The following is a 14625-nucleotide window of genomic DNA, read 5'->3' as shown; positions in this document are numbered from 1 at the left end:
ACTTTTCTTTTAAAAATGTGATTTATTAGTATTTGAAAGATAAAGTATCAGCGAGTACACACCAGATAGAAACAGAATGACAGAGAGTCCTTTTATCCAATGGTTCACTTTCCAAAGAGCTGCAATATCCAGGAGTGGGCCAGGCAGAAGCCAGGAGCTCCATCCACATCTTCTCCATGGGTGACAGTGGCCCAACCACTTGGATCTTCATCTGCTGTCTTCCCGGGCACATTAGCAGGGAGCTCGAATAGAAACAGAGCAGCTGGAATGCAAATGGACACTCTGCTATGTGACACTGGCATTGCTGGTGACGGGTTAATATGATGTGCCACAGCACTGGTACCCAGTTAGCATTTTTCTGTAGGCATGTCCTATTGTGCTGGCTGGCACTGTTGGCAATAAAGACCATTGCCTTGCTGACCAGACAACCTTACCCTCTGGGTCAAAAATCAAGTAGTCATAAAGGTTTATTTTGGTGTCTCTATTTAGATCTGTATGCCTGCCATGGCACCAACACCACACTATCTTAATCACTAAGCTTTTACTGAAAATCATGAAGTTAGTTCATTATAAATCTGCCTTGATTTTATGTTTTAAATATTTATTTTTATTTGATGATCTTTCTTCCATCTGCTGGTCCAATTCCCAAACGGCTGCAACAGCCAGAGCTGTGCTTATCTGAAACCAGGATCTTCTTCTGGGTCTCCCAGACGGATGCAAGGGCCAAGGGACTTAAGCCATCTCTCTCTGCTTTCTCAGGCCATAAGCAGGGATCTGTGACTAAAACCAGCCTCCATATGGGATGCCAGTGCTTACAGCTGGAGGATTAGTCTGTTGAGCCTCTTCTCCTAGCCCCTTGATTTTATTTTTGAAAAACCATTTTGACCAACTTAGGGCTTTATACTTCCATGCAACTGGAAATAACAACTGGGTTCTCAATTCTGACCCAAACCAAAAATCCAGGTGGCATTTTGATTGAGATTGTCTTGAACCAGTAGATCCATGTGGAAAAAAAGTTGACATTTTATTAATAATCTTCAATTCATAAATATGAAATGTCTTCACTTATTCAGATTCCTGATTTCTCGTAATAATGTTTTGCAACTTTAGCTGTAAAGGTCTTGCATTTTGGTTGAGTTTATTGCAGTATAATTTCATGTCTTAAAGTAAAATTATACATTTCTGAAATTTCAGCCTTCATCCAAGTGTCTGGATTTCAGTTCTGACTGCTTCCAATTCCAGCTTCCTGCTAACGCACATCCTGGGAGGCAGCAAGTAGCAGCTTAAGTACCAGGATCCCCTTCACTCATATGGAAGACCTGGGTTGCGTTTCCAGCTCCCAGCTATTGTAGGCAACTGGGAGTGACATCAGCAGATGGAAGATACCTCTCTGTCTCTCTGACTTTCAAATAATAAATAAACACTTAGAGCATTTTATTAGTAACCGATTGGTTTCTGCCATTTTTTTAAACATTTCTATGTGTTCACAGGGAACAGGGGCTCTGTTGGCCTGGCGCCCAGGTTTCTGGGATTGAAGGCTCTCCATTAATTCCCAATGACGGCTTCTGTTCCAACCGTCCAGCTTGCTGCAGCTCGAATCTAATTTCATATGTATTTATACAAGGGAATTCCAAAAAGTTCATGGAAATGGGATTTTAAAAAGTTTTTAGCATAAAAAAAATAGAAATCCTTGCATGGTCATATGCATTTTCCATGAACTTTTGGAGACTTCTTGAATACATAGATTTTTTTTTGGCGTTTCTGGTTTTTGCACCAAATAAACTTAACTTTCAGTTCTATTTCCCACCTTCATATAATGTTTTCTTTTTGGGAATGTTGCTGGGAGAATTTCTTGAGCCTGTGTTCTAATGCACTGATTTGCTTTTCTTTGTTTTGATAGCTGTTCACTGCCCTCTTTGCACTGTAAAATTCAGTGATTAACCTTTGCCAGTTTCAGGAACATGTCTATGGGGCCGGTGTTATGGTGCGATACTTAAGCCACTCGGCCCATGACATCATCATATAGGAATACCAGTTTGAGTCCCGGCTGTTCTTGTCTCCCGTCCGGCTCCCTGCTAATGTGCCTGGGACAGCAGTGGATTGTGTCTCAAGAACTTGGGGCCCTGCCACCCACATGGGAGACTCAAATGAAGTTCTAGGCTCTTGTCTTCAACCTGACCCAACTTGAGTTTCTGTGGTCTTTTGGGGGGTAACTAGTGAATGGAATTCTCTCCCTACTCTTTCGCACTCTCTCTCATTCTACATTTCACATAAATATATTATATATATGTATATACATTTGTTTAGATGTATTACAATTTTTTAGTTGTAGGACAGATTTATCTAGAGAAGGAAAGATCTTCCATCTATGGGTTTACACCCCAAATGGCTGATTAGAAGCCAGGAGCCAGGAGCTTCTTCTGGGTCTCCCATGTGGGTGCGGGGTTCTAAGGTTTTGGGCCTTCATCCACTGTTTTCCCAGGCCATGGGCAGGAAGCTGGATGAAAAATGAAGCAGCCAAGACACAAACAGGCACCCATATGGGATCCCGGCACATGCGAGTGAGGATTAACCAACTGAGTCATCATACCAGACCCAAACAGATAAAATATTTTTAAATAAGAATGTGTCTGGGCCTGGCATGGTAGCCTAGCGGCCAGTTTTCACCTTGAATACGCCAGGATCCCATATGTGCACAGGTTCATATCCTGGAGGCCCTGTTTCCCATCCAGCTCCTTGGTTGTGGTCTGAGAAAGCAGTCAAGGACAGCCCAAAGCCTTGGGACCGTGCACTCGTGTGGGAGACCCAGAAGAGGCTCTAGGCTCCTTGGATTGGTCCAGCTGCAGTCGTTGCGGCCACTTGGGGAGTGAATCATCAGACAGAAGATCTTCCTCTTTGTCTCTTCTCCTCTCTGTATTTTTGATTGTCCAATAAAAAATAAATCGTTTTTTTTTTTTTAAAGAATGTGCCTGTTCCTAGACTGTTCCACTTTCATTATTTTTTTTTCTCTTTTAGATGCAGTCACCTGTCACAATTATAAATACAGAATTAGATTCGTCTCCATGCTCCTGCTGCTCACCTGCCTCGGTGGGGCCCGTGGTTTGCTCTGTAAGTGTGAAAGGAGGATCTCAGGGCATGGGCCATGCTCCAGAGTTGAATCCCAGCAGCTGCCCCCTCCTTGCCTGCTGTGAGACAAGCTCCTGCTCTCCCAGGATCCAACCCGTTGTCCTCCCTCACACCTTCTCCTTGGGCTCCCTGTGATGAGGACGCAGCCCTGTGCTGCTGTGATCTTGCGCATCAGTGTGTTGGGCACATGACAATGCTGGGATAATAATCCTTTTATCAGCCGGGGCTCTGTGTTGGAAGGAAAGAAAACCCAGTGCAGATTAGCTTAAGATGAAAAACATACCTTTCTACACCAGGTGAGCTGTGGAGTAGACAAGCATGCAAGGCAGCAGGTCTGAAGTGACCTGCTCCAAGGCTTTGGACATACAACAGACATCCCAGGCCAGAAAGCTGGACTTCTAGGCTCCCATTCCACCCCAGAGGCCCCAGGGTGGATGCTTCCCGGGCAGATGCCAGCTGAGCCCTTGCAGGTGTCAGGCCCTGGGCTAGGGGCATAGGGTAAGACAGAGAACCCTGTCCCAAGGAGTAACAGAGACACACAGAGGCCCCTCAAGGGCTCAAAGTCTCAAGTCTAATTTTTTAAAGAGTTTTAAAAACAAATGTGTATGTTTGACAGTTAGAGTTACAGGGAGAGAGAAAGAAACAGAAGGAGAACTTCCATTCACTGGTTCACTCCCCAGATGGCACGCAATGGCCAGCGCTGGGCTAGGCCGAAGCCAGGAGCCAGGAGCTTCATCCAGGACTCCCATATGGGTGACAGGCACCCGAGGACTTGAGACATTTTCTGTTGATTTCCCAGTAGCAGTAACAGGGAGCTGGATTGGAAGTGGAAGAGTTGGGATTATAACTGGCACCTTTCTGGGATACTGGTCCTTTAGGTTGAGGCTTAACTCACTGTATCACGGGCCAAGAACTGATTGTGGTAAAATAATTATAAACCACAGAAAACTGCAAAGAAATATATCAAACAACCTATGTATAATTCCCCCAGTTTGCTGTGGTGGTAACATCTTACATAACTACTCCATCTGCACTAGGAAACAGACTTTAGTGCACCAACCACAAAGTTCCTTTAGGCCTTAGCACACATACAGGCCTGTGCATGTAGCTCTGTGCAGTGATCTCACAGGACACAGCTGCCATCATGACAAGCTGCCCTGCACCATGCTTACTGACACGCCACCTCTTCCTCTCCACCCCCTTGTCGCTAAGCCCTAGTGACCACTAACCTGTTTGCAATCTTAGTAACTCCGTTATTTCACAAATACAGAAGAAACTACCGTATCATCTTTTGGAGACTGCTTTTCTTTTTCAACATACTTTCCTATATAGTCAACTAGAGTGTGTGTTTGTGTGTGTGCACACGCGTGCACACACGTGTACGGCATACCTTTTTATTGCTGAGTAGTATTCCTTGGCATGGATATATCACACTTAGCCAAATGCCTACCAAAGGACATTTGGGTAGCTTCTTTTTTTTTATCCTATGGCTAGAATAGATCACTGATTGATTTTTGAATGGGGAATCTTGCACGCCTGGGGGAAATCCCACTGCTTGTTGTGCATTGTCCATGAATTGCTGGACCCCGTTTACTGCAGCTTTGCAGAGGCTGGCTGTGTGCGAGCTCTTGAACTAGCCTAACGTGCAACCGTCTTGTGTTGATCTCATCAGGTTTTGGCACTAGGGTCATGTCGGCTTCAGGAAAATTAGTTGGGGAGCATTTATTCTTCTGTTTTCTGAGGGGGATTATGCAAAATTGATGTCTATGAATCTTTTTGAAAAATTCATTTTTGAATATTTGGTAAAATTCCCTAATGAAGCCATCTGGGCCCAGAGAGCTCTTTTGCAGGAGCTTCTTAATTACAAATTCAATGTCTCTAGTAGTTATAGAACTGTTCCGGCTGTTTATTTCATCTTGGCTAAGTTTTGCAGCTCTTGAGAAATGTCTATTTCTTTTAAATTGTTTAATTTATAAGCATAAAGTTATTTGTAGTGTTCTGGTAGTATTCATTTAATGGCTAAAGGATCAGAAGTGGTATTCTGCTTTCTGTGATGTGTGTCTTCCCTCTTAAAATAAAACTTGTTTATTTATCCAAAATGTAAAATTATAGAGGGGGACAGAGAGCCTTTCTCTGCTGGTTCACTCCCCAGTGGCCACAATGGCTGCAGCTGGACTGATCCAAACGAGGAGCTTTGCTTAGGAGCCGGGAGCTTTTCACACGTTTCCCACCTGGGTTCTGGGACCCAAGCATCTGAGCCATTATTTGCTGATTTCCCAGCTGCACCAGCAGGGAGCCGGATTGGAAGTAGAGCAGCCAGGACTCAAATGGTGTTCATAAGCCAGAGCTGCAGGCAGGAGCTTTACCCACTCCTCCACAGTGCTGGCCCTGTTTTATTGCTGTTTGTTTATTTGTTTTGTTTTGTTTTGTTGTTCAACACCTATTTCTGAGGCCAATGCCATAGTGTGGCAAGTTAAACTTCTGTGGCTTAAGATGAGAGACCCATTGTCCTTGCCATCAGTGCTCCTGTCTGGGTAACACGTTGCGTAGGATGTAGGTTGTGCCAGAGCCCCACAGATATCCATCCCAGGAACAGTGGGGCTGCTAGAACATTCTTCATGTGGCTTTCCTCTAGCCCCTGCCCTCCACTGCCTGCTCTTTGTGGGTCCCCTCCTCCTGTTGAGGAAGGGGTGACAGAGCAGCTGCTGGTGTTATATGTCACTAGTGGAGGGCAGAGAACACCAGCCTAACACGGTGGCCAGCCCTCTGTGCCCTTCTCTGACTGACAGCTCCTGCAGGTGGATCAGACAATGCTTCTGTAGCAGAGAGGGCACTGGGCTCCAATGCCAGGAACTCAAGCTGGGTCTCCCATGTGGGTGACAGAAACCCAGTTCCTGGAGGCCATTGCTGCTGTCCCCAGGGTCTGGCAGCAGCAAGCTGGAGTCAGAAGCAGAGCCAGGACTCCCATCCAGGTATCCAGGTGTGAGGTGCAGGCATCCAGACCGGTGTCTTATCCATTAGGCCAAATACTCACCCCATCTTTTTCTTCTTTGAATTCCTGCTGGCAGTTCTGGGTTATAGGAATTCTCAGCACCTCACCTAGGATATATAGGAGATTTAAAAAAAAAGAAGAAGAAAGAAAAAGAAAACCCAGGGATGCACGATGTCAAGTTCTGAGGTCCCAAGCTCTTCTACCTTTTCATTTCCAGCTTCAAGAATCTTCTGGTGATTGTGTGTTAAATCATTCCCAGGGCGTTTCTTTGTATTCCGAGGACAGCATTTCCATGATCTCCCCTTCACCCTGTCGGAGAGGGAAGAATTTCTGTCCTTGATTGATACGGTTGATCCAGTGGGGACTACTGAGTCTAGACATAGACACTCCCAGCCTGGGCTAGAGGCTTGGGGCACACATGGAAGCAGAATGGTCAATAGAGGCAGTGGAAAGAAGGCTTTGCAGGGTGCAGAAAGGCTCTTGGGGGTCCCAACGAGGATGCGATTGGCTAGGCTGATAATTCTGTGGGTTGGAAGGGATCTACAGGAACAACTCTGGTGCCCTTGACGGAAAGCTGCTCCTACAGACGGCAGCACAGGGAGGCGAGCGTTGGCAGGTCAGCTGCCCACGGCCCTCCCACTCTGCCCAGATGCAGGGCAGCCCCCCGAGGCTGGGCCTTAAAGTCTCGTACCACAGGGAGGAGGAAGGAGATGTGCCATTTTGTTCCAGAACCAGAGGTTGAGCTCCATTTTACAAAAATCCATGAGCATTTTGCCTCCGGACCCAGGTTTACTTTCATGTAAAACTACACCAGATCTATTACAACTGCCTGCACCTTCTGGGCCATCAGCAGAAACCCATACAGACACAAAGCAGCTTGTGGGGACTTGGTGCACTAGAATGATGTGTCCTTTGAATATATATACACATACACGTATGTATATTCAAAAATAGATGGGTATAGATATAAATGTAGATAGTTAACCTTTATTGATCTGAGAAGTAGAGAGAGAAAGTGCTCCCAAGCTCTGTTCACTCCTCCCCATCGCCCGCACCCACCCCACCCTGCAAACACCCACATCATCAGCGGCTGAGCTGGACTGAAACCAGGAGCTGGGAACTCAATTCGTGCTCCCCATGTGAGTGGCAAGAGCCCAATCACTTGCGCTGCCCCTGCACGTCAGCACATTAGCAGGAAGCTGGAGGCAGGGGTGGAAGATAGACATGGAGCTCAGGTACTCTGCGTGAGGAGCAGGTGTCTTAATTTCAAGTCCAAATGCCAACCCTTGAAATATACATATATACAAAGATTTATTCACTTCTATTGGAAAGCAGATATACAGAGAGGAGGAGAGACAGAGAGGAAGACCTTCTGCCCGATGATTCACTCCCCAAGTAATTGCGATGGCTGGTGCTGCACTGATCCAAAGCCAGGAGCCAGGAACCTCCTCCAGGCCTCCCACACGGGTACAGGGTCCCAAAGCTTTGGGCTGTCTTCTACTGCTATCCCAGGCCACAGGCAGGGAGCTGGATGGGAAGTGGAACTGCCAGGATTAGAACTGGTGCCCATATGGGATCCTGGTGCCTACAAGGCAAGGACTTTAGCTGCTAAGGCCACTGCGCCGGGCCCATGAAATATATTTTTAATTGTAAGGTGCCATAATTGCATAAAAATAATCTGGAAAATAGGGAAAAGAAAAAGACCTTCATAATTTTAACTCACTTTTTTTGCCCCTACATAAGATCAAAACTGGAAATATAGGATGACTACCATTGTTAGTTTGCTATTCACACCTGGTTTTACCCTAATTCTTCCTTCTTTTTCCTGCTGAAACAATTGAGGCCAGAATTTCTCAGACAGTGCTGAGCAGGGGAGGAAGCCATCCATGCTGGTTCAGGTGGAGGCTGCAGCTGGAGACATGAGGAGGGCTCCTGGCCATGCTCTGAGCAGGTTCAATGGCCGTACCTGGTGGGCCAGGGAGCACCTGCATGGGGCTGTGACACAGAGCTGCCTCAGGCTGGGGAAGGCATTTGAGTGTCTGCAGGGAGGGCAACAATGGGCTACTGTGAGAGTGCAGGGGCCATGTTTCTTACTGTTGGAGATGAGGGTTGCAACAGGAAAAGGGTCACAGTAGGCCAAAACATGTGTCAGCTCAGGACTGGAAGTATTGGTGAGAGCCCATGGTTTTCTAGAAGTATAGAAATCAATACAGGGCTCAGCAGCGTGGCCTAGAGGCTAAGGTCCTCGCCTTGAATGCGCAAGGATCCCCTATGGGCGTCGGTTCTAATCCCGGCAGCTCCACTTCCCAGCCAGCTCCCTGCTTGTGGCCTGGGAAAGCAGTCGAGAAAGGCCCAGGACTTTGGGACCTTGCACCCGCATGGGAGGCTCTGAAGAGGCTCCTGGTTCCCGGCTTCGGATCGGCACACTTGGGGAGTGAATCATCGGACGAAAGATCTTCCTCTCTGTCTCTGCTCCTCTCTGTATATCTGACTTTGTAATAAAAATGGATAGATCTTTAAAAAAAAGAAAAAGAAAATCAATACATATGAAATCATATATGTTTGTGGCCACACCCTGCCACAGTCATGCAATGTTAATGACAGGGATATGTGCAGAGAAAGGTGCCATTAAGTGGTTTTGTTTGCATTATGTGAATTAAGATGGTTATGATGGGGGGGATGTGTTCAGGGTCATGGCCTAAAACAGGTTAAGTAGCCACCTTGCAGCACTGACATCCCATGTGGTTGCCAGTTTGATTCTCGGCTGCTCTGCTTCCCGTTCAGCTCCCTGCTAATGTACCTGGGAAAGCAGGAGAAGACAACCTAAATGCTTAGACCCCTGCACCCAAGTGGGAGACCTGGAAGAAGCTCCTGGTTTTGGGTCAGCTAAGCTCTGGCTGTTGTGGCCACTTGGGGAGTGTACCAGTGGATGGAAGATCTTTCTCTGTATCTCCTCCTCTTTGTAAAATCTGACTTTCCATTAAATAAATAAACAGAAAAAAAAAAGAAAGAAAGAAAATATCTGGCAGATACTGTAGGCCTGGTTCATGTCAAATTTGTGTTAACTAGTTCAGTGTGTGAACATAGTTGCCTATTTTTCTTTTCTTTTTTTTTTTTTTTTTTTTTTTTTTCCTTTTTTAAAGATATGTGGGAAAAGCAGGGAACATCGAGCTGGGACACACCACCCTAGCCCCAAGTTGGGGTGGAAAGGATGGGGTGTTGCAGATTGCCTGGGAAGGGGGTCTCGGGTCATACTGGAGCAGGGGCAGCTGAGGGCGTGTTTGACGGGGAGGAATGGTTCCTGGGGTCTTCCACAGACCAGGCCGCTGCAACTTGCATCTAGATGAGGAAGCCAAGATGGAGTTATTTACAGAGGGGAAACTGGAGGGCATGACTAGGTCAGGTGGAGGTACCTTACCTACCCATATGGGCTAAAGAGTGTTACCTACCACCTGCTGGCGCACACTGCAGCTGGGTCTGGGGGATATACATCACTGGCCTAGGCTGTAGTATCTGCCCATGGGTGTCAGAGCAGAGGATTGGCCACATCAGGCTGGGCTGCAGCACCCACCAGAACAGAAGAAAATCAGATCTGGGGGCACATTTTGTAGGGGACTTGTGGGCTTGCCTCTGTGGGACTACAACATCTGCCGGTTTGTACAGAGAGCTGAGGGTAGTGATGGGCTGAGCCAGGCTGCACCACAGGACTCACCTGACACAGGAGACAGGGCTTGGAGGGGACAGGGCTAGACCAGGCTGCAGCACCTGCCAGCACATGCAAAAGTCAGGAGCGAGCGTAGACCATGCCAAGCAGGGTTGTAGCACCTGCCGGAACACATGAGAATAATAAAAATTTAATTACTTTTTTTTTTCAAAAAGAAAATACCAGATTATAGTTCACTGGATAGAACCAAAATGAAGAACAGGAATGCATTGATGTAAACGGGTGAATGAATAGATGACAGTTTTGATGAGGAACAGAATGGTGGCATGGCTTCAGTGCAGCCACCCACCAAGTCCTCATTAATTACAAAGAGGAGAGAGTAGCTTCATGAAGGAGAGGCCTGGCAGACTCCACCATGGAGGCAGGGACCAAAGCAAACATTGTTAGCAATGGGCCAGATCAAAGTCGTGTGCAACCTGATAGCACCTACTGAGAAGAACAGGGAAACCCCAGGCCAAAGCCGCATCACCTGAGTCTTCTTTTTTTTCCACTTGACGTGAAATTAGCATGACACTTCCTAGCTTCCTTTGACACCCACCCCACCACCAGCTGTCACAGCTGAGCCTCTGGTCCCTCTGCTTCTCCTCTTTCCCTTCAGCCTGCACCCCTCCTCTGTTCACCCTCTGACAGAGTTGTAGGGAAGCAGTAGGAACTCGCAGGGGCCTTGTGCACCTGTCGGAGAGGGCTGAGGGAACAGAACAGGAAACCACAATACTTTGTTCAAAGACTCTATGTGACCCCACCTCCTCCTCTCCCTGGGCCTCTCTGCCACTCACAGTGGCTATGCATGCCTCCTTCTGCTGTTTTTCAAATGCATACCCCAGGGCCCTTGCACATGCAGTCAGTTCTGCCTAAATCACTCTTCCCTCCTGACTTTCCTTCTTCCAGAATCCAAGTGTGACCGGCTTGGTGAAGTACAAGGCGCCTTCCAGCGAGGACTTCTTGAAGGGAGCTTAATAAAGTGTTCTTTACAGGACCTGGCGCAGTGGCCTAGCGGCTAAAGTCCTCACCTTGCACGTGCTGGAATCCCACATGGGCGCTGATTTGTGTCCAGCTGCTCCACTTCCCATCCAGCTCCCTGCTTGTGGCCTGGGAAAGCAGTCGAGGACGGCCCAAAGTCTTGGGACCCTGCACCTGCATGGGAGACCTGGAAGAAGCTCCTGGGTCCTAGCCTTGGATCAACTCAGCTCCAGCCGTTGCAGCCAGAATCAGAAGACAGAAGATCTTTCTCCTTGTCTCTCCTTCTCTCTGTAAATCTGACTTTCAAATAAAAAGAAATAAATCTTGTAAAAAATTAAAGTATTCTCAACAAAGATGTGGACGGGGGCTGGCACAGCAGCTAACAGGCTAATCCTCCACCTCCAAGCACTGGCATCCCAGATGGGTACTGGTTCATGTCCTGATTGCTCCACTTCTGATCCAGTTCCTTGCTTACAGCCTGGGAGAATGGTGGAGGACTTGTGAAGACCTTGGGAGATCTGGAAGAAATTCCTGGTTCCTGATCATTTCAGTTGCGGCTGCTGCGACCGTTTGGGGAGTAAACCAAGAGGATGGAAGATCTCTCTCTCTCTCTCTCTGTCTCTTCTTATCTCTGTAAATCTGCCTTTCAAATAAATACATAAATAAATATCAATATTAAAGAGTAAAAAAGCAAAGATGCGGACAGGATGCAAGAAAACCCGGAGAGACAATGAGCCACTCTGAGGACTGTTACAGCAGCCACAGCCACCTCCCTAGGTCTGACGGGGTGGGGGAAGCTTTAGGGGAGGGATGAAGGATGTTGACCTCATCTTCCCTCTGTCCTCCACTCTCCCTCAGGGGCATCCCATCAGCCATGCCCAGAGCATAAGGGACCCTTCATTCTGCTCAATGTGTCACCTTCCAGGCACAGGACAGGGAGCCACAGCAAGCGGTAGATGAGCAGAACACTGCCCAAAATGATAATGCAGAGTTCTCCTCCTGTCTTGTCCTACTTTATTTTTCCCTTTAACACTCAGTACCATTTAACCCTATGAAACTTTTTGCCTCTTTCTTTTCAATTAATTTTTAAAGATTTATTTATTTTTATTGGAAAGGCAGATTTACAGAGAGGAGAAACAAAGAAAGATCTTCCATCTGCTAGTTCACTCCCTAATGGCTACAATGGCTGGAGCTAAGCTGATCTGAAGCCAGGAGCCAGTGGCTTCTTCTGGGTTTCCCATGTGGGCTCCCAAGGACTTGAGCCATCCTCCACTGCTTTCCCAGACCACAGTAGGGGTCTGAATGGGAAGTGGAGCAGCCAGGACTCTTATGGGATCCCAGCGCTTGGAGGTGGAAAATTAGCCAGTTGAGCCAAGGCACTGGGCCTCACTTCTTCTTTCTCTCTCTCTCTCTTTTTTAATTTTCCTTTCTTTTCTTTCTTTTTTTTTTTTTTTTTTGACCATTGTCATTCTCTCTCTACTAGTGTGTAAAATTCACAGGGTCAGAGGTTTTTAAAACTTTATTTAGATTTATTTGCAAAATAGAGAGCTGGAGGAAGAGAGAGAATTCTCATCCAATCCACTGATTGGCTGCCCAAATGCCCACAACACCAGGGCTGGGCCAGGCTAAAGCTGGGAGCCAGGGACTAAGTTCTTCCACCTAGGTGGCAGAGACCCACCCTGTCTGCCTCTCAGAGTATGTTACTAGCATGAAGCTGAAGTCAGGGGCAGATCCAGGACTTGAACGCAGACACAAAATATGGATTGCTGGCATGGCAAGGGAGAGTTTGACCTTGACCTGCCCCAAGGTCAGCATTTTTGTCTTCATTCACCACGACATTCCCAGCAGCATTTAGACTAGTGCCTGAAATACAGTGTGTTTGAGTAGATCCAGCAGCTTCCTAACTGCAGCAGGCAGAACAAAAGTTCCCAACCTTCCCCCGCTCTCCACCTCTCCCCAAGACTCCGTGACTCCATTGGGTTGGATGGCAAAAGGGAATAAAGGTTTGCAACTAAGATAAAGACCAACTAGTTGACTTAAAGCAGGGCGATTACCTTAGATGGTCCAGGTGGACCCCAGGTTGTCATATCAGAAGAGTCAGAGGCTCGTGGGTGCTGCCCGGTAGGCTGTGAAGATGGAAGAGGGGTCACAGGTGGAGGGACGAAGGCCGCCTCCTCCAGGGACTGTTGGGCCAGTCAGGGAAGCAGCTGCTTGGCCCTTGAGACCCACTGCAGACTTCTAACCCAGGGGATACCATTTGTAGTAGTGTTTTAAGCTTCTACACGCATGGCAGTGGGAACACACGGGCTGCAGCCTTTGCTTCTAGTGGCAGGAGCTGGGGCTCCATCACTGCTCTTGCCCACGTTGGCTTCTTCCTTGTTTGTGTATGGAAGTCTGTTAACCCTCATGAGCTTGGATAGGCATTGTGAGGGTTGGATGAGCCGATGATGGCGTGCGGTAGGCATACCTCAGGCCTGGCCTCAGTAGCCCTGCAGCGTGACAGGTGCCTGGGTGATTGTGGGCTTCAGCAAATACACGTGGCAGGACACAAACATGTCATCTCATCACATCCCTGAGTGGCTGGAATCTTTCCTGAAACTGCAGAACTGAACTTCTGTCCAATTTGGGTGGGTGGCGAGTGTGGGTGGCTATTTTCAATAAAATTTGAGAATCTCGTGGGGTATAAGGGTTGTTTGTTTGAAGTTAGATTTAAAACAACAACAACAATATCTTTACTTGACTTTTTATTTTTTACTTATTGAGTTACAGAGAGGAGAGACAGAAAGAGTGAGAGGGCTCTCTCACCTGCTGGTTCACCCCTGCCAACCGGTAACCACAACATCCAGAGCTGGACTGATTTGAAGCCAGGAGCTTCTTCTGGGTCTCCCACACGGTTTTAGGGTTCTAAGGCTTTGGGCCATCCTCTATTGCTTTACCAGGCTACAAGCAGGGAGCTGGAAGGGAAGTGGAACAGCCGGGACACGAACCAGCGCCCATATGGGATGCCAGCAATACAGGCAAAGGATTAGCTTGCCATGCCATGGTGCCAGCCCCTGAAATTAGCTTTCAACTTCCTCAAAACAAGAGCCCATTCGGTGGAGTTCAGCCTAGCAGGTCAGATGCTGGTTGAGATGCCCATGTCTCATCTGAGTTGCCTGGATTTGATTGCCAGTTCCAGCTGTGAGGGGCAACAGTTGAGTCCCTGCCCCCTCGTGGGCTCCCCAGCTTCAGTTCTGCCTCTGTCCTAGACATTGGGGGCACAAACTACCCCCATTTGGAGCACTCTGTTTTCTTGCCTTCTCTCTGTGCCTCTTGAAGAAATAATTTGAATCTGAAAAATTCAAGCCTAGAAGCCCCAGTACTACCAGACATGCAGCCCCCGATATGTGGCCAGCCAGGTAGGGTCTGGGAGGGGAGTGCGGAGATGCAGCAAACCAGAGCTTCTTCGTGAAGGTGTTTTGATAGATTCCCCTCCTGGGCCGGGACTTCCAGTGGCTTCCAGCGGCTTCCAGCACCCTTGGCATGGGATCTGGGGGAGTCCACAGAGGCGAGCCAGGTTTGTGAGCACGGGCTGCTGGAGTGTCTTCCTGGCAAAAGATAGCTGCTGAGGCCGTTTGAGTAGCTGGTGCCCGGCCTGGGAGAATGCATTCAAACCACACTCCCACATATAACCGTTGTGGTGGGAAGTGGCAGGGGAGAGGAGAGGGACTTCCCCAGGTGACTGAGGAAGATAAAGGTGTAGGGAGGAAGCCCTGGGCCCTGAGTGGGCAGGGGCCAGAGTGAGTCAGAAAGCCCAGGCTTCCATAGTGCCAGGCCACACCCT

Source organism: Ochotona princeps, chromosome 16 (assembly GCF_030435755.1).
Source record: "Ochotona princeps isolate mOchPri1 chromosome 16, mOchPri1.hap1, whole genome shotgun sequence".
NCBI classification, from domain to species: domain Eukaryota; kingdom Metazoa; phylum Chordata; class Mammalia; order Lagomorpha; family Ochotonidae; genus Ochotona; species Ochotona princeps.
Note: the sequence above shows the minus strand (reverse complement) of the source record.